Raw genomic sequence first — 17,925 nt, forward strand, 5'->3', positions numbered from 1 at the left:
AGATAGAGAGAAAAGCTCCCTCTACATTGTCCCATCAAACACTCCCAGGACAGGTACCGCATCAGTAAGATACAGAGTAAAGCTCCCTCTACACTGTCCCATCAAACATTCCCAGGTCAGGTCCAGCACGGGTTAGATACAGAGTAAAGCTCCCCCTACACTGTCCCATCAAACATTCCCAGGTCAGGTACAGCACGGGGTTAGATACAGAGTAAAGCTCCCTCGACACTGCCCCATCAAACACTCCCAGGTCAGGTCCAGCACGGGTTAGATACAGAGTAAAGCTCCCCCTACACTGTCCCATCAAACATTCACAGGTCAGGTACAGCACGGGGTTAGATACAGAGTAAAGCTCCCTCGACATTGTCCCATCAAACATTCCCAGGTCAGGTCCAGCACGGGTTAGATACAGAGTAAAGCTCCCCCTACACTGTCCCATCAAACATTCCCAGGTCAGGTACAGCACGGGGTTAGATACAGAGTAAAGCTCCCCCTACACTGTCCCATCAAACATTCCCAGGTCAGGTCCAGCACGGGGTTAGATACAGAGTAAAGATCCCGCTACACTGTCTCATCAAACACTCCTAGGGCAGGTACAGCACGGGGCTAGATACAGATTAAAGCTCCCTCTACACTCTCCCATCAAACACTCCCAGAGCTGGTACAGCACGGGTTAGATACAGCGTAAAGCTCCCTCTACACTGTCCCATCAAACACTCCCAGAGCACGTACAGCATGGGGTTAGATACAGAGTAAAGCTCCCTCTACACTGTCCCATCAAATACTCCCAGGGCTGGTACAGCATGGGGTTAGATACAGAGTAAAGCTCCCTCGACACTGTCCCATCAAACATTCCCAGGGCAGGTCCAGCACGGGGTTAGATAGAGCGTAAAGCTCCCTCTGCACTGTCCCATCAAACACTCCCAGGGCAGGTACAGGGGTTTAGATACAGAGTACAGCTCCCTCTACACTGACCCATCAAACACTCCCAGGGCAGGGACAGCACGGGGTTAGATGCAGATTAAAGCTCCCTCTACACTGCACCATCAAACACTCCCAGAGCAGGTACAGCACGGTTAGACACAGAGTAAAGCTCCCTCTACACTGTCCCATCAAACATTCCCAGGTCAGGTCCAGCACGGGTTAGATACAGAGTAAAGCTCCCCCTACACTGTCCCATCAAACATTCCCAGGTCAGGTACAGCACGGGGTTAGATACAGAGTAAAGCTCCCTCGACATTGTCCCATCAAACACTCCCAGGGCAGGTCCAGCACGGGGTTAGATACAGAGTAAAGCTCTCTCTGCACTGCCCCATCAAACACTCCAAGGGCAGGAACAGCACGGGGTTACATACAGAGTAAATTCCCTCTGCACTGTCCCATCAAACACTCCCAGTGCAGGAACAGGGGGCTAGATACAGAATAAAGCTTCCTCTACACTGTCCCATCAAACACTCCCAGGGCAGGTACGGGCGGTTAGATACAGAATAAAGCTACCTCAACACTGTCCCATCAAACATTCCCAGGGCAGGAACAGCGGGTTAGATACAGAGTAAAGCTCCCTCTACACTGTCCCAGCAAACACTCCCAGGGCAGGTACAGGGGGTGAGATACAGATTAAAGCTCCTACTACACTGTCCCATCAAACACTCCCAGGGCAGGTACAGCACAGGGTTAGATACAGAGTAAAGCTCCCTCTACACTGTCCCATCAAATACTCCCAGGGCAGGTACAGCATGGGTTAGATACAGAGTAAAGCTCCCTCTACACTGTCCCATCAAACATTCCCAGGTCAGGTCCAGCACGGGGTTAGATACAGAGTAAAGATCCCGCTACACTGTCTCATCAAACACTCCTAGGGCAGGTACAGCACGGGGCTAGATACAGATTAAAACTCCCTCTACACTCTCCCATCAAACACTCCCAGAGCTGGTACAGCACGGGTTAGATACAGCGTAAAGCTCCCTCTACACTGTCCCATCAAACACTCCCAGAGCACGTACAGCATGGGGTTAGATACAGAGTAAAGCTCCCTCTACACTGTCCCATCAAACATTCCCAGGGCAGGTACAGCACGGGTTAGATACAGAGTAAAGCTCCCTCGACACTGTCCCATCAAACATTCCCAGGGCAGGTCCAGCACGGGGTTAGATAGAGCGTAAAGCTCCCTCTGCACTGTCCCATCAAACACTCCCAGGGCAGGTACAGGGGTTTAGATACAGAGTAAAGCTCCCTCTACACTGTCCCATCAAACACTCCCAGGGCAGGGACAGCACGGGGTTAGATGCAGATTAAAGCTCCCTCTACACTGCATCATCAAACACTCCCAGAGCAGGTACAGCACGGTTAGACACAGAGTAAAGCTCCCTCTACACTGTCCCATCAAACACTCCCAGGGCAGGTACAGGGGTTTAGATACAGAGTAAAGCTCCCTCTACACTGACCCATCAAACACTCCCAGGGCAGGGACAGCACGGGGTTAGATGCAGATTAAAGCTCCCTCTACACTGCACCATCAAACACTCCCAGAGCAGGTACAGCACGGTTAGACACAGAGTAAAGCTCCCTCTACACTGTCCCATCAAACATTCCCAGGTCAGGTCCAGCACGGGTTAGATACAGAGTAAAGCTCCCCCTACACTGTCCCATCAAACATTCCCAGGTCAGGTACAGCACGGGGTTAGATACAGAGTAAAGCTCCCTCGACATTGTCCCATCAAACACTCCCAGGGCAGGTCCAGCACGGGGTTAGATACAGAGTAAAGCTCTCTCTGCACTGCCCCATCAAACACTCCAAGGGCAGGAACAGCACGGGGTTACATACAGAGTAAATTCACTCTGCACTGTCCCATCAAACACTCCCAGTGCAGGAACAGGGGGCTAGATACAGAATAAAGCTTCCTCTACACTGTCCCATCAAACACTCCCAGGGCAGGTACGGGCGGTTAGATACAGAATAAAGCTACCTCAACACTGTCCCATCAAACATTCCCAGGGCAGGAACAGCGGGTTAGATACAGAGTAAAGCTCCCTCTACACTGTCCCAGCAAACACTCCCAGGGCAGGTACAGGGGGTGAGATACAGATTAAAGCTCCTACTACACTGTCCCATCAAACACTCCCAGGGCAGGTACAGCACAGGGTTAGATACAGAGTAAAGCTCCCTCTACACTGTCCCATCAAATACTCCCAGGGCAGGTACAGCATGGGTTAGATACAGAGTAAAGCTCCCTCTACACTGTCCCATCAAACATTCCCAGGTCAGGTCCAGCACGGGGTTAGATACAGAGTAAAGATCCCGCTACACTGTCTCATCAAACACTCCTAGGGCAGGTACAGCACGGGGCTAGATACAGATTAAAGCTCCCTCTACACTCTCCCATCAAACACTCCCAGAGCTGGTACAGCACGGGTTAGATACAGCGTAAAGCTCCCTCTACACTGTCCCATCAAACACTCCCAGAGCACGTACAGCATGGGGTTAGATACAGAGTAAAGCTCCCTCTACACTGTCCCATCAAACATTCCCAGGGCAGGTACAGCACGGGTTAGATACAGAGTAAAGCTCCCTCGACACTGTCCCATCAAACATTCCCAGGGCAGGTCCAGCACGGGGTTAGATAGAGCGTAAAGCTCCCTCTGCACTGTCCCATCAAACACTCCCAGGGCAGGTACAGGGGTTTAGATACAGAGTAAAGCTCCCTCTACACTGTCCCATCAAACACTCCCAGGGCAGGGACAGCACGGGGTTAGATGCAGATTAAAGCTCCCTCTACACTGCATCATCAAACACTCCCAGAGCAGGTACAGCACGGTTAGACACAGAGTAAAGCTCCCTCTACACTGTCCCATCAAACACTCCCAGGGCAGGTACAGGGGTTTAGATACAGAGTAAAGCTCCCTCTACACTGTCCCATCAAACACTCCCAGGGCAGGGACAGCACGGGGTTAGATACAGAGTAAAGCTCCCTCTACACTGTCCCATCAAATACTCCCAGGGCAGGTACAGCATGGGTTAGATACAGAGTAAAGCTCCCTCTACACTGTCCCATCAAACATTCCCAGGTCAGGTCCAGCACGGGGTTAGATACAGAGTAAAGATCCCGCTACACTGTCTCATCAAACACTCCTAGGGCAGGTACAGCACGGGGCTAGATACAGATTAAAGCTCCCTCTACACTCTCCCATCAAACACTCCCAGAGCTGGTACAGCACGGGTTAGATACAGCGTAAAGCTCCCTCTACACTGTCCCATCAAACACTCCCAGAGCACGTACAGCATGGGGTTAGATACAGAGTAAAGCTCCCTCTACACTGTCCCATCAAACATTCCCAGGGCAGGTACAGCACGGGTTAGATACAGAGTAAAGCTCCCTCGACACTGTCCCATCAAACATTCCCAGGGCAGGTCCAGCACGGGGTTAGATAGAGCGTAAAGCTCCCTCTGCACTGTCCCATCAAACACTCCCAGGGCAGGTACAGGGGTTTAGATACAGAGTAAAGCTCCCTCTACACTGTCCCATCAAACACTCCCAGGGCAGGGACAGCACGGGGTTAGATGCAGATTAAAGCTCCCTCTACACTGCATCATCAAACACTCCCAGAGCAGGTACAGCACGGTTAGACACAGAGTAAAGCTCCCTCTACACTGTCCCATCAAACACTCCCAGGGCAGGTACAGGGGTTTAGATACAGAGTAAAGCTCCCTCTACACTGTCCCATCAAACACTCCCAGGGCAGGGACAGCACGGGGTTAGATGCAGAGTAAAGCTCCCTCGACACTGTCCCATCAAACACTCCCAGGGCAAGAACAGGGGGCTAGATACAGAATAAAGCTCCCTCTACACTGTCCCATCAAACACTCCCAGGGCAGGTACAGGGGGTTAGATACAGAATAAAGCTACCTCGACACTGTCCCATCAAACACTCCCAGGGCAGGAACAGGGGGTTAGATACAGAGTAAAGCTCCCTCTACACTGTCCCATCAAACACTCCCAGGGCAGGAACAGGGAGTTAGATACAGAATAAAGCTCCCTCTACACTGTCCCATCAAACACTCCCAGGGCAGGAACAGGGAGTTAGATACAGAATAAAGCTCCCTCTACACTGTCCCATCAAATACTCCCAGGGCTGGTACAGCACAGGGTTAGGTACAGAGTATAGATCCCTCTACACTGTCCCATCAAGCATTCCCAGGGCAGGTACAGCACGGGTTAGATACAGAGTAAAGCTCCCTCTACACTGTCCCATCAAACATTCCCAGGTCAGGTCCAGCACGTGGTTAGATACAGAGTAAAGCTCCCTCTACACTGTCCCATCAAACACTCCCAGGGCGGGTACAGCACGGGTTAAATGCAGAGTAAAGCTCCCTCTACACTGTCCCATCAAACACTCCCAGGGCAGGTACAGGGGGTTAGATACAGAATAAAGCTACCTCAACACTGTCCCATCAAACACTCCCAGGGCAGGTACAGGGGGCTAGATACAGAGTAAAGCTTCCTCTACACTGTCCCATCAAACACACCCAGGGCAGGTACAGCACGGGGTTAGATACAGAGTAAAGCTCCCTCTACACTGTCCCATCAAACATTCCCAGGGCAGGTACAGCACGGGTTAGATACAGAGAAACGCTCCCTCTGCACTGCCCCATCAAACACTCCCAGGGCAGGTACAGCACGGGTTTAGATACAGATTATAGCTCCCTCTACACTGCCCCATCAAACACTCCCAGGGCACGTACAGCATGTGTTAGATACAGAGAAAAGCTCCCTCTGCACTGCCCCACCAAACACTCCCAGGGCAGGTACAGCACGGGGTGAGATACAGAGTAAAGCTCCCTCTACACTGTCCCATCAAACATTCCCAGGGCCAGTCCAGCACGGGGTGAGATACAGAGTAAAGCTCCCTCGACACTGCCCCATCAAACACTTGCAGGGCAGGAACAGGGGGCTAGATACAGAGTAAAGCTCCCTCTACACTGTCCCATCAAACATTCCCAGGGCGGGTACAGCACGGGTTAGATACAGAGTCAAGCTCCCTCTACACTGTCCCACCAAACACTCCCAGGGCGGGTACAGCACGGGTTAGATACAGAGTAAGGCTCCCTCGACACTGCCCCATCAAACATTCCAAGGGCAGGAACAGGGGGCTAGATACAGAGTAAAGCTCCCTCTACACTGTCCCATCAAACACTCCCAGGGCAGGGACAGCACGGGGTTAGATACAGAGTAAAGCTCCCTCTACACTGTCCCATCAAACACTCCCAGGGCAGGAACAGGGGGTTAGATACAGAGTAAAGCTCCCTCTACACAGTCCCATCAAACACTCCCTGGGCAGGTACAGCATGGGGTTAGATACACAGTAAAGCTCCCTCTACACTGTCCCATCAAACATTCCCAGCGCAGGTCCAGCACGGGGTCAGATACAGAGTAAAGCTCACTCTACACTGGCCTATCAAACACTCTCAGGGCAGGTACAGGGGGTTAGATAGAGAGAAAAGCTCCCTCTACATTGTCCCATCAAACACTCCCAGGGCAGGTACCGCATCAGTAAGATACAGATTAAAGCTCCCTCTACACTGTCCCATCAAACATTCCCAGGTCAGGTCCAGCACGGGTTAGATACAGAGTAAAGCTCCCCCTACACTGTCCCATCAAACATTCCCAGGTCAGGTACAGCACGGGGTTAGATACAGAGTAAAGCTCCCTCGACATTGTCCCATCAAACACTCCCAGGGCAGGTCCAGCACGGGGTTAGATACAGAGTAAAGCTCTCTCTGCACTGCCCCATCAAACACTCCAAGGGCAGGTACAGCACGGGTTTAGATACAGAGTAAAGCTCCCTCTGCACTGCCCCATCAAACACTCCCAGGGCAGGAACAGCACGGGGTTACATACAGAGTAAATTCCCTCTGCACTGTCCCATCAAACACTCCCAGTGCAGGAACAGCGGGCTAGATACAGAATAAAGCTTCCTCTACACTGTCCCATCAAACACTCCCAGGGCAGGTACGGGGGGTTAGATACAGAATAAAGCTCCCTCTACACTGTCCCATCAAACATTCCCAGGGCAGGAACAGCGGGTTAGATACAGAGTAAAGCTCCCTCTACACTGTCCCAGCAAACACTCCCAGGGCAGGTACAGGGGGTGAGATACAGATTAAAGCTCCTACTACACTGTCCCATCAAACACTCCCAGGGCTGGTACAGCACAGGGTTAGATACAGAGTAAAGCTCCCTCTACACTGTCCCATCAAACATTCCCAGGTCAGGTCCAGCACGGGGTTAGATACAGAGTAAAGATCCCGCTACACTGTCTCATCAAACACTCCTAGGGCAGGTACAGCACGGGGCTAGATACAGATTAAAGCTCCCTCTACACTCTCCCATCAAACACTCCCAGAGCTGGTACAGCACGGGGTAGATACAGCGTAAAGCTCGCTCTACACTGTCCCATCAAACACTCCCAGAGCACGTACAGCATGGGGTTAGATACAGAGTAAAGCTCCCTCTACACTGTCCCATCAAACATTCCCAGGGCAGGTACAGCACGGGTTAGATACAGAGTAAAGCTCCCTCGACACTGTCCCATCAAACATTCCCAGGGCAGGTCCAGCACGGGGTTAGATAGAGAGTAAAGCTCCCTCTGCACTGTCCCATCAAACACTCCCAGGGCAGGTACAGGGGTTTAGATACAGAGTAAAGCTCCCTCTACACTGTCCCATCAAACACTCCCAGGGCAGGGACAGCACGGGGTTAGATGCAGATTAAAGCTCCCTCTACACTGCACCATCAAACACTCCCAGAGCAGGTACAGCACGGTTAGACACAGAGTAAAGCTCACTCTACCCTGCCCCATCAAACACTCCCAGGGCAGGTACAGGGGGTTAGATACAGAATAAAGCTACCTCGACACTGTCCCATCAAACACTCCCAGGGCAGGAACAGGGGGTTAGATACAGAGTAAAGCTCCCTCTACACTGTCCCATCAAACACTCCCAGGGCAGGAACAGGGAGTTAGATACAGAATAAAGCTCCCTCTACACTGTCCCATCAAACACTCCCAGGGCAGGTACAGGGGTTTAGATACAGAGTAAAGCTCCCTCTACACTGTCCCATCAAACACTCCCAGGGCAGGGACAGCACGGGGTTAGATACAGAGTAAAGCTCCCTCTACACTGTCCCATCAAATACTCCCAGGGCAGGTACAGCATGGGTTAGATACAGAGTAAAGCTCCCTCTACACTGTCCCATCAAACATTCCCAGGTCAGGTCCAGCACGGGGTTAGATACAGAGTAAAGATCCCGCTACACTGTCTCATCAAACACTCCTAGGGCAGGTACAGCACGGGGCTAGATACAGATTAAAGCTCCCTCTACACTCTCCCATCAAACACTCCCAGAGCTGGTACAGCACGGGTTAGATACAGCGTAAAGCTCCCTCTACACTGTCCCATCAAACACTCCCAGAGCACGTACAGCATGGGGTTAGATACAGAGTAAAGCTCCCTCTACACTGTCCCATCAAACATTCCCAGGGCAGGTACAGCACGGGTTAGATACAGAGTAAAGCTCCCTCGACACTGTCCCATCAAACATTCCCAGGGCAGGTCCAGCACGGGGTTAGATAGAGCGTAAAGCTCCCTCTGCACTGTCCCATCAAACACTCCCAGGGCAGGTACAGGGGTTTAGATACAGAGTAAAGCTCCCTCTACACTGTCCCATCAAACACTCCCAGGGCAGGGACAGCACGGGGTTAGATGCAGATTAAAGCTCCCTCTACACTGCATCATCAAACACTCCCAGAGCAGGTACAGCACGGTTAGACACAGAGTAAAGCTCCCTCTACACTGTCCCATCAAACACTCCCAGGGCAGGTACAGGGGTTTAGATACAGAGTAAAGCTCCCTCTACACTGTCCCATCAAACACTCCCAGGGCAGGAACAGGGGGTTAGATACAGAGTAAAGCTCCCTCTACACTGTCCCATCAAACACTCCCAGGGCAGGAACAGGGAGTTAGATACAGAATAAAGCTCCCTCTACACTGTCCCATCAAACACTCCCAGGGCAGGAACAGGGAGTTAGATACAGAATAAAGCTCCCTCTACACTGTCCCATCAAATACTCCCAGGGCTGGTACAGCACAGGGTTAGGTACAGAGTATAGATCCCTCTACACTGTCCCATCAAGCATTCCCAGGGCAGGTACAGCACGGGTTAGATACAGAGTAAAGCTCCCTCTACACTGTCCCATCAAACATTCCCAGGTCAGGTCCAGCACGTGGTTAGATACAGAGTAAAGCTCCCTCTACACTGTCCCATCAAACACTCCCAGGGCGGGTACAGCACGGGTTAAATGCAGAGTAAAGCTCCCTCTACACTGTCCCATCAAACACTCCCAGGGCAGGTACAGGGGGTTAGATACAGAATAAAGCTACCTCAACACTGTCCCATCAAACACTCCCAGGGCAGGTACAGGGGGCTAGATACAGAGTAAAGCTTCCTCTACACTGTCCCATCAAACACACCCAGGGCAGGTACAGCACGGGGTTAGATACAGAGTAAAGCTCCCTCTACACTGTCCCATCAAACATTCCCAGGGCAGGTACAGCACGGGTTAGATACAGAGAAACGCTCCCTCTGCACTGCCCCATCAAACACTCCCAGGGCAGGTACAGCACGGGTTTAGATACAGATTATAGCTCCCTCTACACTGCCCCATCAAACACTCCCAGGGCACGTACAGCATGTGTTAGATACAGAGAAAAGCTCCCTCTGCACTGCCCCACCAAACACTCCCAGGGCAGGTACAGCACGGGGTGAGATACAGAGTAAAGCTCCCTCTACACTGTCCCATCAAACATTCCCAGGGCCAGTCCAGCACGGGGTGAGATACAGAGTAAAGCTCCCTCGACACTGCCCCATCAAACACTTGCAGGGCAGGAACAGGGGGCTAGATACAGAGTAAAGCTCCCTCTACACTGTCCCATCAAACATTCCCAGGGCGGGTACAGCACGGGTTAGATACAGAGTCAAGCTCCCTCTACACTGTCCCACCAAACACTCCCAGGGCGGGTACAGCACGGGTTAGATACAGAGTAAGGCTCCCTCGACACTGCCCCATCAAACATTCCAAGGGCAGGAACAGGGGGCTAGATACAGAGTAAAGCTCCCTCTACACTGTCCCATCAAACACTCCCAGGGCAGGGACAGCACGGGGTTAGATACAGAGTAAAGCTCCCTCTACACTGTCCCATCAAACACTCCCAGGGCAGGAACAGGGGGTTAGATACAGAGTAAAGCTCCCTCTACACAGTCCCATCAAACACTCCCTGGGCAGGTACAGCATGGGGTTAGATACACAGTAAAGCTCCCTCTACACTGTCCCATCAAACATTCCCAGCGCAGGTCCAGCACGGGGTCAGATACAGAGTAAAGCTCACTCTACACTGGCCTATCAAACACTCTCAGGGCAGGTACAGGGGGTTAGATAGAGAGAAAAGCTCCCTCTACATTGTCCCATCAAACACTCCCAGGGCAGGTACCGCATCAGTAAGATACAGATTAAAGCTCCCTCTACACTGTCCCATCAAACATTCCCAGGTCAGGTCCAGCACGGGTTAGATACAGAGTAAAGCTCCCCCTACACTGTCCCATCAAACATTCCCAGGTCAGGTACAGCACGGGGTTAGATACAGAGTAAAGCTCCCTCGACATTGTCCCATCAAACACTCCCAGGGCAGGTCCAGCACGGGGTTAGATACAGAGTAAAGCTCTCTCTGCACTGCCCCATCAAACACTCCAAGGGCAGGTACAGCACGGGTTTAGATACAGAGTAAAGCTCCCTCTGCACTGCCCCATCAAACACTCCCAGGGCAGGAACAGCACGGGGTTACATACAGAGTAAATTCCCTCTGCACTGTCCCATCAAACACTCCCAGTGCAGGAACAGCGGGCTAGATACAGAATAAAGCTTCCTCTACACTGTCCCATCAAACACTCCCAGGGCAGGTACGGGGGGTTAGATACAGAATAAAGCTCCCTCTACACTGTCCCATCAAACATTCCCAGGGCAGGAACAGCGGGTTAGATACAGAGTAAAGCTCCCTCTACACTGTCCCAGCAAACACTCCCAGGGCAGGTACAGGGGGTGAGATACAGATTAAAGCTCCTACTACACTGTCCCATCAAACACTCCCAGGGCTGGTACAGCACAGGGTTAGATACAGAGTAAAGCTTCCTCTACACTGTCCCATCAAATACTCCCAGGGCAGGTACAGCATGGGTTAGATACAGAGTAAAGCTCCCTCTACACTGTCCCATCAAACATTCCCAGGTCAGGTCCAGCACGGGGTTAGATACAGAGTAAAGATCCCGCTACACTGTCTCATCAAACACTCCTAGGGCAGGTACAGCACGGGGCTAGATACAGATTAAAGCTCCCTCTACACTCTCCCATCAAACACTCCCAGAGCTGGTACAGCACGGGGTAGATACAGCGTAAAGCTCGCTCTACACTGTCCCATCAAACACTCCCAGAGCACGTACAGCATGGGGTTAGATACAGAGTAAAGCTCCCTCTACACTGTCCCATCAAACATTCCCAGGGCAGGTACAGCACGGGTTAGATACAGAGTAAAGCTCCCTCGACACTGTCCCATCAAACATTCCCAGGGCAGGTCCAGCACGGGGTTAGATAGAGAGTAAAGCTCCCTCTGCACTGTCCCATCAAACACTCCCAGGGCAGGTACAGGGGTTTAGATACAGAGTAAAGCTCCCTCTACACTGTCCCATCAAACACTCCCAGGGCAGGGACAGCACGGGGTTAGATGCAGATTAAAGCTCCCTCTACACTGCACCATCAAACACTCCCAGAGCAGGTACAGCACGGTTAGACACAGAGTAAAGCTCACTCTACCCTGCCCCATCAAACACTCCCAGGGCAGGTACAGGGGGTTAGATACAGAATAAAGCTACCTCGACACTGTCCCATCAAACACTCCCAGGGCAGGAACAGGGGGTTAGATACAGAGTAAAGCTCCCTCTACACTGTCCCATCAAACACTCCCAGGGCAGGAACAGGGAGTTAGATACAGAATAAAGCTCCCTCTACACTGTCCCATCAAACACTCCCAGGGCAGGTACAGGGGGTTAGATACAGAGTAAAGCTGCCTCTACACTGTCCCATCAAACACTCCCAGGGCAGGGACAGCACGGGGTTAGATGCAGATTAAAGCTCCCTCTACACTGCACCATCAAACACTCCCAGAGCAGGTACAGCACGGTTAGACACAGAGTAAAGCTCACTCTACCCTGCCCCATCAAACACTCCCAGGGCAGGGACAGCACGGGGTTAGATGCACAGTAAAGCTCCCTCTACACTGTCCCATCAAAAACTCCCAGGGAAGAACAGGGGGCTAGATACAGAATAAAGCTCCCTCTACACTGTCCCATCAAACACTCCCAGGGCAAGAACAGGGGGCTAGATACAGAATAAAGCTCCCTCTACACTGTCCCATCAAACATTCCCAGGTCAGGTCCAGCACGTGGTTAGATACAGAGTAAAGCTCCCTCTACACTGTCCCATCAAACATCCCAGGGCAGGTACAGGGGGTTAGATACAGAGTAAAGCTCCCTCTACACTGTCCCATCAAACACTCCCAGGGCAGGTACAGGGGGTTAGATACAGAGTAAAGCTCCCTCTACACTGTCCCATCAAACACTCCCAGGGCAAGTACAGGGGGTTAGATACAGAGTAAAGCTCCCTCTGCACTGTCCCATCAAACACTCCCAGGGCAGGTACAGGGGGTTAGATACAGAGTAAAGCTTCCTCTACACTGTCCCATCAAACACACCCAGGGCAGGTACAGCACGGGGTTAGATACAGAGTAAAGCTCCCTCTACACTGTCCCATCAAACATTCCCAGGGCAGGTACAGCACGGGTTAGATACAGAGAAAAGCTCCCTCTGCACTGCCCCATCAAACACTCCCAGGGCAGGTACAGCACGGGTTTAGATACAGAGTAAAGCTGCCTCTACCCTGCCCCATCAAACATTCCCAGGGCAGGTACAGCACGGGGTTAGATACAGAGTAAATTCCCTCTACACTGTCCCATCAAACACTCCCAGGGCAGGTACAGGGGGTTAGATACAGAGTAAAGCTCCCTCTACACTGTCCCATCAAACACTCCCAGCGCAGGGACTAGGGGTTAGATACAGAGTAAAGCTCCCTCTGCACTGTCCCAAACACTCCCAGGGCAGGTAGAGCACGGGGTTAGATACAGAGTAAAGCTCCCTCGACACTGTCCCATAAAACACACCCAGGGCATGTACAACACGCGGTTAGATACAGAGTAAATCTCCCTTTTACACTGCCCATCAAGCACTGCCAGGGCAGGTACAGCACGGGGTTAGATACAGATTAAAGCTCCCTCTACATTGCCCCATCAAACACTCCCAGGGCAGGTACCGCACGGGTTAGATACAGAGTAAAGCTCCCTCTACACAGCCCCATCAAAAACTCCCAGGGCAGGTGCAGCACGGGTTAGATAAAGAGTAAAGCTCCCTCTACACTGCCCCATCAAACACTCCCAGGGCAGGTGCAGCACGGGTTAGATAAAGAGTAAAGCTCCCTCTACACTGCCCCATCAAACACTCCCAGGGCAGGTACTGCACGGGATATACACAGAGTAAAGCTCCCTCTACACTGTCCATCAAATACTCCCAGGGCTGGTACAGCACGGGGTTAGATACAGAGTAAAGCTCCCTCTACACTGCCCCATGAAACACTCCCAGGGCAGGTACAGGGGTTTAGATACAGAGTAAAGCTCCCTCTACACTGTCTATCAAACACTCCCTGGGCACGTACAGCACGGGGTTAGATACAGAGTAAAGCTCCCGCTACACTGTCCCATCAGATACTCCCAGGGCTGGTACAGCACGGGATTAGATACAGAGTAAAGCTCCCTCTACACTGTTCCATCAAACACTCCCAGGCCAGGTACAGCACAGGGTTAGACACAGAGTAAAGCTCCCTCTACACTGTCCCATCAAACACTCCCAGGGCAGGTACAACATGGGGTTAGATACAGGGTAAAGCTCCCTCTACACTGCCCCATCAAACACTCCCAGGGCAGGTACAGCATGGGGTTAGATACAGAGTAAAGCTCCCTCTACACTGTCCCATCAAACACTCCCAGGGCTGATACAGCACAGGGTTTGATACAGACTAAAGCTCCCTCTACACTGTCCCATCAAACACTATCAGGGCAGGTACAGCATGGGTTAGATACAGAGTAAAGCTCCCTCTGCACTGCCCCATCAAACACTCCCAGGGCAGGTACAGCATGGGTTAGATAAAGAGTAAAGCTCCCTCTACACTGTCCATCAAACACTCCCAGGGCTGGTACAGCACGGGGTTAGATACAGAGTAAAGCTCCCTCTACACAGCCCCATGAAACACTCCCAGGGCAGGTACAGGGGTTTAGATACACAGTAAAGCTCCCTCTACACTGTCCCATCAAACACTCCTCGGGCTGATACAGCACAGGGTTTGATGCAGACTAAAGCTCCCTCTACACTGTCCCATCAAACACTCCCAGGCCAGGTGCAGCACAGGGTTAGATACAGAGTAAAACTCCCTCTACACTGTCCCATCAAATACTCCCAGGGCAGGAACTGCAGGGGGTTAGACACAGAGTGAAGCTCCCTCTACACTGTCCCATCAAACACTCCCAGGGCAGGTACAGGGGGTTAGATACAGAGTAAAGCTCCCTCTACACTGCCCCATCAAACACTCCCAGGGCAGATACAGGGGGTTAGATACAGAGTAAAGCTCCCTCTACACTGTCCCATCAAACACTCCCAGGGCTGATACAGCACAGGGTTTGATACAGACTAAAGTTCCCTCTACACTGTCCCATCAAACACTCCCAGGGCAGGTACAGCACGGGGTTAGATACAGAGTAAAGCTCCCTTTACACTGTCCCATCAACACTCCCAGGGCAGGTACAGCACGGGGTTAGATACAGAGTAAAGCTCCCTCTACACTCCCCATCAAACACTCCCAGGGCTGGTACAGCATGGGATTAGATACAGAGTAAAGCTCCCTCTGCACTGCCCATCAAACACTCCCAGGCCAGGTACAGCACGGGTTAGATACAGAGTAAAGCTCCCTCTACACTGCCCCATCAAACACTCCCAGGTCAGGTACAGCACGGGTTAGATACAGAGTAAAGCTCCCTCTACACTGTCCCATTAAACACTCCCAGGGCAGGTACAGCACGGGTTAGATACAGAGTAAAGCTCCCTCTGCACTGCCCATCAAACACTCCCAGGGCAGGTACAGCACGGGTTAGATACAGCGGATTTTGGAAACATGAAACAAAAACAATTATAGAGACTCTCACAACCTCAGTCTCTCCCAGAGTTTAGTGTTGACCGATAGTCATCAGTAAATGTTATGAATTTTGGAATTCTCTCCCCCAGAGTGCTGTGGACACTCAGTCGTTGAGATTATTTGAAGCTGAGATGGACAGATTTTGGGACTTTAGGTGGATCGAGGGATATGTGAATAGGGTCGGCAAGTGGAGTTGAGGTCGAAGGTCAGCTTTGAACCTATTGAATAGCAGAGCAGAGTCGAGGGGCCTAATGGCCTGCCCCGCTCCTATTTCCTATGTTCAGCGAGGGCAGGCAGGAGCTCGGTTTAATATCTTTGACTTTGTGCCCAAGTCTCTGGTGTGGAACCTTGAAGCTCCAAAGTTGTGGCTCAGAGGTGAGAGGTGAGAGTGCGAGCACCGGGCCACGGCTGGAGCTCTGGAAACACTCAGCAGGTGAGGCAACATCTGTGGAGAGAACAGAGGAGTGAGAGTCTCAGGTGCGGCTCCTTGGCCAAGCCCAGTGATGGTGAGGAGTATTGATCCTCTTCTCGCCAGCAGAGGGCAGCATTACCCGCAGTCAGTTCACACCGCGCAGCATTGCCCTCTGCTGGTGCCGACAGACAGTGCAACATCAACTGGCCATTAAAATACTTGCATTTCGATAGCGCCTTTCATCAGCTCAGCACGTCCCAAAACGCTTCACAGCCAATTGAATACCTTTGTAACGAAGTCACTGTTGTCCATTTGTGAGGAAGAGCATAACTAGAGGCCATCAATACAAGATAATCACCAAGAAACCCAATGGGGAATTCAGGAGAAACTCCTTTACCCAGAGAGCGGTGAGAATGTGGAACTCGCTGCCACAGGGAGGGGTTGAGGCGAATAGTATCGATGTATTTAAGGGGAGGCCGGACAAATAAATGGGGGAGAAGGGAATAGAGGGTTATGCTGATAGATTTAGATGAGGAAAGACTGGAGGAGGCTCGAGTGGAACATAAACGCCGGCATGGCCTGGTTTGGCCAAACGGCCTGTTTCTGTGTAATCCTGGGTAATGTAGGGAAACGTGCCAGCCAATTTGTGCACAGCAAGCTCCAACAACAACAACAAGTTGTGCTAATATAGCGCCTTTAACATAAACTTTCCAAACGCTTCACAGGAGCATAATAAAATAACATTTGAGCCACATAAGGAGATATTAGGGTACAGATGAACAAAAGTTTGGTCAAAGAGGTTTTAAGGAGCGTCATAAAGTAGGAAAGAGAGGCTGGGTAGTTTCTGGAGGGAATTCCAGAGCTTGGGGTCCAGGCAGCAGAAGGCACAGCCACCAATACTTGAGTAGTTATAATCAGTGATGCTCAAGAGGGCTGAATTTGAGGAGCGCAGAAATCTTGGGGGATTGTGAGGCTGAAGGAGATTCATCATCATGGGCAGTCCCTCGGAATCGAGGAAGACTTGCTTCCACTCCTGAAGTGAGTTCTTTGGTGGCTGAACAGCCCAATACGAGAGCCACAGACTCTGTCACAGGTGGGACAGATAGCCGTTGAGGGAAGGGGTGGGTGGGACTAGCAACTATGGTGGTGTGGCGTTCCAGCCTGTCCAGAGATAGGGAGGGGCGAGGGTCATGGAGGGATTTGTAAACAAGGATGAGAATTTTGAAATCGAGGCATTGCTTAACGGAGCCAATGTAGGTCAGCGAGCACAGGGGGTGATGGGTGAGTGGGATTTGGTGCAAGTTAGGACACGGGCAGCCATGTTTTGGATCACCTCTAGTTTACGTAGGGTAGAATGTGGGATGCCAGCCAGGAGTGTGTTGGAATAGTCAAGTCTGGAGGTAAAAAAGGCAAGGATGAGGGTTTCAGCAGCAGATGAGCTGAGGCAGGGGCGGAGACGGGCGATGTTACGGAGGTGGTAATAGGCGGTCTTAGTTATGCTGTGGATATGTGGTCGAAAGCTCATTTCAGGGTCAAATATGACACCAAGGTTGTGTACAGTCTGGTTCAGATTCAGACAGGAGTTGGGGAGAGGGATGGAGTCAGTGTCTAGGGAACGGAGTTTGTGGCAGGGAACTGAAAACAATGGTCTTCCCAATATTCAATTGGAGACAATTTCTGCTTATCCAGAACTGGATGTCGGACAAGCAGTCTGACAATTTAGAGACCGTCTATAGTCTGACACTCACTCAGTACCACACTGAAGAGTCAGCCTAGATTTTGTGCTCCAGATTCTGGTGTGGAACCTTGAACCTACAAAGTTGTGGCTCAGAGGTGAGAGGTGAGAGTGCGAGCACCGGGCCACGGCTGGAGCTCTGGAAACACTCAGCAGGTGAGGCAACATCTGTGGAGAGAACAGAGGAGTGAGAGTCTCAGGTGCGGCTCCTTGGCCAAGCCCAGTGATGGTGAGGAGTATTGATCCTCTTCTCCCCAGCAGAGGGCAGCATTACCCGCAGTCAGTTCACACCGCGCAGCATCGCCCTCTGCTGGCGCCGACAGACAGTGCAACATCAACTGGCCATTAAAATACTTGCATTTCGATAGCGCCTTTCATCAGC

This window comes from Pristiophorus japonicus, chromosome 19, assembly GCF_044704955.1.
Source record: "Pristiophorus japonicus isolate sPriJap1 chromosome 19, sPriJap1.hap1, whole genome shotgun sequence".
NCBI classification, from domain to species: Eukaryota; Metazoa; Chordata; class Chondrichthyes; family Pristiophoridae; genus Pristiophorus; species Pristiophorus japonicus.